General features: G+C 31.2%; 1 long non-coding RNA gene across 1 annotated transcript; it reads left to right on the forward strand.

Annotated features, from left to right (window-relative positions):
• The first annotated feature begins 708 nt into the window (after window positions 1-708).
• Window positions 709-4,635, forward strand: LOC137650550 (uncharacterized). Its single transcript, XR_011045985.1, has 4 exons — window positions 709-928; window positions 1,645-1,668; window positions 3,054-3,128; window positions 4,350-4,635. It is a non-coding gene; the product is annotated as an uncharacterized lncRNA (long non-coding RNA).
• The last annotated feature ends 4,781 nt before the right edge of the window (window positions 4,636-9,416 follow it).

Here is a 9,416-nt window from a genome sequence, read left to right on the forward strand (position 1 = left end):
TTTGTGGATAGTCTTTGAGCTTTAAAATGTTGTTTATATATAGTCCTACACCTTTAAAATGTTGTTTGTGGATAGTCTTCGACCTTTAGAATTATGTTTGTGGATAGTTTTCAACCTTTAAAATGTTGTTTGGGGGTAGTCTTCGACCTTTAAAATGTTTGTGGATGGTATTTTACCTTTAGAATTTTGTTTGTGAATAGTCTTCGTCCTTTAAAAGGTTGTTCGTGGATTGACTTCCACCTTTAAAATGTTTGTGAATTGTGTTCGACCTTTAAAATATTCGTTTTCGAGTCTTTTACCTTTAAAATTTTGCTTGTGGATAGTGTTACACCTTTAAAATGTTGTTTGTGGATAGTGATATAACTTTAAAATGTTGTTTGTGAATAATCCTCGACCTTTAGAATGTTTTTTGCAGATAGTCTTCAACCTTTAAAATGTAGTTTGTGAATAGTCTTCAACCTTTAAAATGTTGTTAGCGGATAGTATTCTTACTTTAAAATGTTGTTTGTGGATAGTATTCAGCCTTTAATATGTTGTTTGTGGATACTGATCCTTTAAATAGTTGTTTGCAGATAGTCTTTTACCTTCAAAGTGTTGTTTGCGGATAGTGTTCGACCTTTAAAAATCTTTTGTGGATATCTTTGAAATTTTGTCAGTGGATAGTGTTCCAACTTTAAAACATTGTGTGTGGATAGTCTTCTACTTTCAAAATGTTTTTGAGGACAGTCTTTTACCTTTAAAATTTTGTTTCTGGATTGTTTTCTACATTTAGAATGTTGTTTGACAAGAGAACTGAACCTCAAATTTATTTTGCATTTGCTATACTATCTGACATCTGCTTATCTTTTCCAGATCTTCCACCCAAAAGAACGAAGCCCATAAAATGAAACTTCTTATTCTTTCCTGCATGATTGTTGTTGTCATCCAGGTAAATCATATTTACATCCTTACAAACAAACTTCCTTGGTACTTTTAGAGCCATTAAAAGTATGCCAGCATGCAAGTCTATTATTTCATATCATTAAGCTGCTTATCAGTGACAAAAAAAAGAGAAGCCCATTAAACGACGCATGAATGTTACCAGTAATTTTGACGTTCACCTTTAAAAAACCGTTGGTTGATCCTTATTAAATTTCGAAGCCCATAAAACTAATAACTCCATAACCACCGAGTTCTTTCTCATCTGCATTGTGTGGGTACCAGACGGGAAATAAAGCCGGGTGTGTATTCCTTAGAAAGCCCAAGTAGGCTATGCCTCTTGTTTAACTTGTCATGCACCAATTCAGTGATGGTTTGAATTTCTTCAGGAAATGGCAACACAGGATACCTGGATCAATTAGATAAATGGCTGATAGTTAGAGGAGAATACGTATATGCTACTTGCGATGTGCTTATCTATCATTGCAAGTTTGAATTTCTAATAATTTAGTTGACATTAAGGATGTCAGATTTACAAGTTGATATTTTACCCTAAACGATACTATACAATTTCAGCTTAAAAGTATCTATTGACATTGAATATTATATACTGCATATTTATTGTTTTCGTTGAAATTAATATTTCCCAAATGAAAATATATAATTATTATATCTTACATCTTTTTTTCTTTCAATTTCAATAATACATGCATTTTTACATTTCAGGCACTTCCTTATGGTAGCCATCACGTGAGTATAGCGTTGTTTTCTTTCTATGGATTACTTATTCGTAGATATCTAAACCTTTTTATGCTTTGTGCCAATGCCAATTTATTGTGTATACCTTTTACGAGGATTATGAATAAATTCTTTGATTTCATTACGTATGATCAAGTTACAATATGAATCTCGTTCATTTGATTACAAATATAAAGAATAATGATACAATAACAGAAAAACATTATTATTTGGTGAGGAGAAATGGCACTTACTGTCAAAATAAATGAAGAGTGGTTGCATGAATGAGAAATTAGCATTCAATGTTAATTATTAGAGTCAAGGGCCTATCAAGAATTGGTATCCGGGTTGTCATCATTGTGGGACTGATATGAGGGAGGGTTTCATCAAGGCAACATTAGAGAGTAAGTTGCGAGACAAGTCCAAGAAACTACTAGCGCATGAAAGGTATTGATAAATTATTGAAAAAATTAAACATTTGAGACTTTCCAAACTGCATGATATTGGGGTATACATGGAACAACAATGAGGTTAGAAAAGAATAGTGGCATATCACATTCGGACTTTCTGTAAACAACAAATAAGCGAGGACACAGAAGGTCAACATTTGCGAACTATACTTCTAACTAAGGAGATGGAAAGATGACTCGTATATATAATGAAATCTGTTTTGGTAGTTTATGTAATACTTCAGAAATAACAATAGAAAAATATAGCCTTTAGAGTTATACATATAAAAGAGGACCATTACAGAGAAAATCATACTTATCCATGTTTTAAAACAATGTAAAAATCATTGACCGCATGGGGACAATTGTCAAAGACCTATCTGTAGGCCCTGGAGGATACTGAAGCTTTGAATCTAACAAAACAAAATCGTTGAAGAAAATAATGCTACAAAAATAAGAGCCAAAAACAAGTAACCAAGTAAGATAAAAAGGGGTGGGTGTCACGGATATGATTTCTTGGTAACAGTTCACAAAGGAAATTTAATACCAAATGTTTCAGAGAGACTGGGAATAGAGGTCGGTTTAAAGAGACCGATGTTACTCAAAAGGTTCAGAGTACTTTCATATTGAGTAGTCCAAGGTTACTTTTTTGGTTAACTGTAGTAAAAAAAAGAAAAAAAGAACATCGTTCAAAACCAGATCAATGTAAAAATAAATTCATATACATAAGCGCATATGCTTAAAAAAACAGTAGAACACGTTAATAGGTCTTTGTGAATGTGCTTATCAATTATCAACCGACCAAAATACCATCCACTTATTTTCGAGTGATGCAATATAACATCAACACTGAATAAAGATGATTATACCCATCAAGATTTACTCAGTATTAGAATACTGTAAACCTTTAAAACCATTATTTTCTTATCATATAACTTTGTTCTCCAGAATCTTGTGAAAAGGGAAATCTCCGGCGACGATTCGCTTGCAGGAATTGGTGATGGTCAAGATATTGTCATTCAGGTCAGTTGAGTCCGAGGAACAAGGAGTACGTTATGTAAGCATTGAGAAAAATGCAGACACACGAAAAATCGTCGAATATACCTTTCTTGGTGGTGTTAATAATTCTTCCTCTGTTGCGCAAACAGTTTGTCTTTGATCGAGAAACAAAATCCTCTCACGCATTTTTTTTTTTTTTTCAAAGGAAATGGAACGATCTAATTCGCATTTGCAATGTCTTAGTTATGTTTCTATTTTTGTGGAAATCTCTTCACTGTGACAATGTTTCTTAGGGATATGTTAAAGACTTATAAAAGTGATTAAAAAAAAAATGGAAGAAATATTATAACGTAATGGTAAAGCAATTACAAGGAAGAAAACGTAATTTTATAAACGTTAATTAAAAGGACATTATTTATTTCGAATTTTTATATATCTTTTAATTTTTTTAATCTCATTTTTTTTTCAGTATAGCCTTAACACATTTTCCGTCATTTAAGTGCGTTAACTTAGGAGTATTTATATTACAGAATTTTTTTTCACCAAAAATCAATAAAAGAAAATAAAAATAATCAACAGTATTTGCAATTTTTGAATGACCAGAATTGCTGCCTAACTTCGTTCTTTTTTTATTTCTCAATACAATTATTTTCCGATTACACATGTATTTTTAATTGGAAGCATGAAATCAATTATGCAAATTTTATCTTTTACTTTCTATTCATTTATCTTTTAAATGCAGTTAATTCTAATAGTCAAGCCTTCTCTATCACGAGGCTCAATACTACACAGTATTCTAGAAGTTTTATTCTTAGATGTGACCAAGTTGTGGAATGATCTTCCTAATCAGATAGTTAAATCAGTAAAACTTCAAAAGTTTGAACTTACAGCAAATGTTTTTATGTTGAACAGACTGACATAAGTCTTTTTTAATGTTTTAATGTTGTTAATGTTTTTTCTTAAATATTTAAATGATTTTATTTTAATTTCTCATTACTTCTTGTATCGTTTATTTATTTCTTCGTTTCCTTTCCTAACAGGGCTATATTTCCTTATTGGAGCCCTTGCTTTTCCAACTAGGGTTGTACCTTTGATAGTAATAATAAGAATTATTTGTGTTTCCCTTTACCTATTTACTTACACATCTATTACTTATCTATCAATTCTCTTTTTGTTATATTACCTCCCTTTCGTTAATTTTCCTTTGTTGATTAATAGATCAATACATGTTTCATATTCCCACAGGTCAGGCAAGAAGTAAACGGCTGTTGTAAGTCCGGATGCAGTGGAGATTGCCAACATAACTGCGATGGGCAGGCAACAAGTGCACAACCCTAACTAAAGAGAAAAGCTCTTGATATCTTGCCATCATGTAACCAGACTCATATTGTAATAAAAGTAAACAAAGATATGTGCATACTTCTTTAAATGTGAAAAAATACAGATAATGATTATGCAAATTCTATTATCTAAGTATTCAGACTAATTTTGGAATAACTACCATAATAGATTTAGAATGAGATATCAATCAAAAGTTGTGCTAATATGGTTGATAATGTTAACTAAAAAAAATAATATGCAGTAATAAAGAGTTTAGATAGGCTACTGAGAATGAGGTTTGAGGCAATTTGGTCAATTGTGTTATTGGTGAAATTATTTTAATACGTTTTGGGAATACAATTGTCAATAAAAATCAATCTAACAGGTTAGTTTACCATGTAAGAAATGCTTAAATATAAAGTTCCTATTTTCTTTTTTTAATATTGATTAAAATTCCGTAAAAGAAGAATTTTCTTTTATTTAATTTTTTTATTTTTGTGGGGCGTGCAGCGAAATTTCATGGATATGCAGAAATGTAACGAGATCTTTTACTATATTTCTAAAGGTGATCTTTAGGATAAAATGTGGATAATTATGGTTGGTTATTTCATCATCACCATCTCCTACGCCTATTGACGTAAAATACCTCGATTAGATTTTGCCAGTCGTCTCTATCATCATTATTATTATTATCAATTGCTAAGCTACAACCCTGGTTGGAAAAGTAGGATGCTATAAGCCCAAGCGCACCAACAGGAACAAAAATCCAGTAAGGAAAGGAAAAAAAAAAAAGGAAAAACAAAATATTTTAAGAACAGTGACATCAAAATTAATATTTCCTATAAAATGCAAAACTTTAACAAAACAAGAGGAAGATGAATTAGATAGAATAGTGTGCCCGAGTGTACCCTCAAGCAAGAGAACTCTTACCTAAGATAGTGGATGACCATGGTACAGAAGCTATAACACTACCCATGACTAAATAACAATGGTTTGATTTTGGAGTGTCCTTATCCTAGAAGAGCTGCTTACCATAGGTAAAGAGTCTCTTCTACCCATATCAAGAGAAAAATAACCACTGAACAATTACATTTCAGTAGTTAACCCCTTTGGTAAAGAAGAATTGGTTGGTAATCTCAATGTGGTCAGGTGTATGAGGACGGAGGAGAATCTGTGAAGAATAGGCCAGACTATTCAGAGTATGTGTAGGCAAAGGGAAAGTGAACCGTAACCAGAGAGAAGGATCCAATGTAGTACTGTCTGGCCAGTCAAAGGACCCCATAAACTCTCTCGCGGTAGCATCTCAATGGGCGGCTGATGCCCTGGCCAACCTATTACCTGTAGCCTGAGCTCTTAAATCAATACCTCTTCATTCATCTTCTCTTTTACGTTCCATAGTCCTATGCCATGTAGGCTAGGGTCCTCCAACTCTTCTAGTGCCTTTTGGAGCCAGGTAAAAGTTTAGTAAACTAATCTCACCACAAAGGTGACCTAATCTCTCTTGGGAAGAGCAAAGAGCGTCCCCAAACCATCTCCATCTACCCCTCACCATGATCTCATCCATATATGGCACTCGAGTAATCTCTCTTATAGTTTAATTAGAATTCTAAACCTGTCCTGCCATTCAACTCCCAAAATTCTTCAAAGGCCTTTGTTCTCAAATCCACAAAATCTGTTAGATATTGTTTTTTTGTCATACCGAGACTCATGGTCATACTGTAAAAGATTTTTCATTAAACTGATATATAGTCTGATTTTCATATATAATTTCAGGCGATTAAATTTCACTTAGTCTAGACATTAATTGGTGATATTTTTACCTGCATATCTAATATGACTATATATAGGTGAAGGAATGAGAAAAAAATCAATGAAATCTGTTGGAAAAGCTGCCTCAGAAAAAAATACAGAAATTAAATGAACTATGTGAGAAATAGCAGGGAAAACAAGGAAAAGCGTGTCTCTTCGACTAGGCCCAAACGACAAGGGAGATCATCCAAAACTGAATGGTGCTGAACCTCATCTCCGAAACACAATTAAGCGGGGTTTACACTGTTGACCGGTTCGTCGAACCCAGTTATCGAACCTGCATGTCAAATGGTTCGAAGAGGTGGAGTCAGCCACTAATACATAAGGTTTATGGAAAATGAACCTCCGCCCATAAAAGTCAAGCGAGAAAAGACTTTATTCGAACCGTTCGACAAACGTGTTTAACAACCAAATACCCCGTTCACACGTTTGAACATCACCTAAAACCCTGATGGGTCGAACCGAGCTCGACAAACCATTCGACCGTGAAAACCTGCTTTTAGAACTAATCGGAGTTATAGTGTCATTTTGAATATGATTGGGTAGACTTGACTGTAATGGATTCTCAGCATTATGGAGGATATAAGATTAGTAACAAGAAATTTAAGAAGTTAGATCTTATTAAATGTTGTAAATTTACATAATCCTTACCTTACTTATCCATCTAAATGGATTCTGTTTTTCAGGTCTGTAGGATAAACGAAAGTTGGCCCTACTCTGAATTTCGTAAAGCTTAGGACAATTTTTTTTTCTAAGGTTTGTGTATATAACCATAAAAACTTATTTTGCTTTCCTTAATGGCGTGGACTTATTACATCATATTACAAAATCTCCATTACAGATGAGATTTTTAAAATCCTAACATAATTTTACCATCAACTCATGAGATTCAAAACCCAACAGTGAATTTTGTTCCCCCTACAGGAGAGCAGTTAGGGGCAGGGCTTAATGATCGGGAGAACAGAAAACGGATTCGATGGGTAACTGCATCATTAAAATTATCATCCGTAACAGCATTCATAATGAACTTAGGCCTGAATAATTTTAACTTTGTAATAATAATAATAATAATAATAATAATAATAATAATAATAATAATAATAATAATAATAAAATTTCCACATTACAATACACAAATAAGAATTTCATTGAAAACTTCGAGGGGTAGGAAGAGTAAGGTGCTCATGAAAGTATGCATAACAATATTGTTTAATCTTAATTATGTATGTATTGCATTACCTACTGGATTTTTTTAAATGTAATATTTTTCCCGGTATCTTAGCTTATGTCTATTAGTTCTATAGTAGAATATACTATTATGCCATACACACACACACACACACACACACACACACACACACACACACATATATATATATATATATATATATATATATATATATATATATATATATATATATATATATATATATATATATATGTGTGTGTGTGTGTGTGTGTGTGTGTGTGTGGATTTGTATTTAATGATGTGCAGGTTCGAATTCCCAAGGTACATTTGGTAATAATTGCTATTGCGGATCATAATTAAACTGATTAAAATCACGAGTGTTAGTGATTCATATATATATATATATATATATATATATATATATATATATATATATATATATATATATATATATATATATATATATATATATATATATATATATATATATTTATATATATATAAATATATATATATATATATAAATATATATATATATATATATATATATATATATATATATATATATATATATATATTTATATATATTTTTATATATATATATATATATATATATATATATATATATATATATATATATATATTTATATATATATATATATATATATATATATATATATATATATATACATAAATATATATATACTCTATTGTACATTTATATATGTATATACTCTATATACTCTCTCTCTCTCTCTCTCTCTCTCTCTCTCTCTCTCTCTCTCTCTCTCTCTCTCTCTCTCTCTCTCTCTCTCTCTCTCTATATATATATATATATATATATATATATATATATATATATATATATATATTTATATATATTTATATATAAGTATATATAGAGCATATATATATATATATGTATATATATATATATATATATATATATATATATATATATATATATATATATATATATATATATATAGAGAGAGAGAGAGAGAGAGAGAGAGAGAGAGAGAGAGAGAGAGAGAGAGAGAGAGAGAGAGAGAGAGAGAGAGTATATATATATATATATATATATATATATATATATATATATATATATATATATATATATATATATATATATATATGTATATATATATATACAGTATAATATACATTTTATTATTATTATTATTATTATTATTATTATTATTATTATTATTATTATTGTTATTATTACTTGCTAAGCTACTAACCTAGCTGGAAAAACAGTGAGCTGTAAGCCCAGGGGCTCTAACAAGGATAATAGCTTAGTGAGGAAAGGAAACACGGAAATAAAATTTTAAAATGAGTAAAAACTTTAAAATAAATATATCCTATATAAACTATAACAACTTAACAAAACAAGAGGAAAAGAAACAAGACAGAACAGCACGTCTAAGTGTACCCTCAAGCAAAAGAGCTCTAACCTAAGACAGTGGAACACCATGGTATAGAGGCTATGGCACTACCCAAGACTAGAGAACAATGGTTTGATTTTGGAGTGTCCTTCTTCTAGAAGATCTCCTGACCATAGGTAGAGAGTCTCTTCTACCCTTAATAAAAGGAAAGTGGCCACTTGACAATTAGTGCAGTAACCACTTGGGTGAAGAACTATTTATGCTTAATATTATATAATAATTGTCATCATAAGCCCTGCTTTATTCTGCACATAATTTTCAGGAGTACAAAAGGTCTTAGAATTTTTCCAGACCAGCGGAGTAAACCACTGGTATAAACTCTATATGTAAGTAACAGACTCACAGACACACATTTTATGAGTAGGATGCCTAGAAATTTAAGACATTTCCGGTCCTGCCAACGAAACTAATCATGATGCACATCCCAACCCCAACAAAATGAGGACAAATTCGCATGCATTCATCAACCCAGAAGCAGGGAAAGATAATAACAATTCTAGGAATTGGACGAAGGAAGTGCCCTCTTTAAAGAGCACTAAATTCCAG

This window comes from Palaemon carinicauda, chromosome 12, assembly GCF_036898095.1.
Source record: "Palaemon carinicauda isolate YSFRI2023 chromosome 12, ASM3689809v2, whole genome shotgun sequence".
NCBI classification, from domain to species: Eukaryota; Metazoa; Arthropoda; class Malacostraca; order Decapoda; family Palaemonidae; genus Palaemon; species Palaemon carinicauda.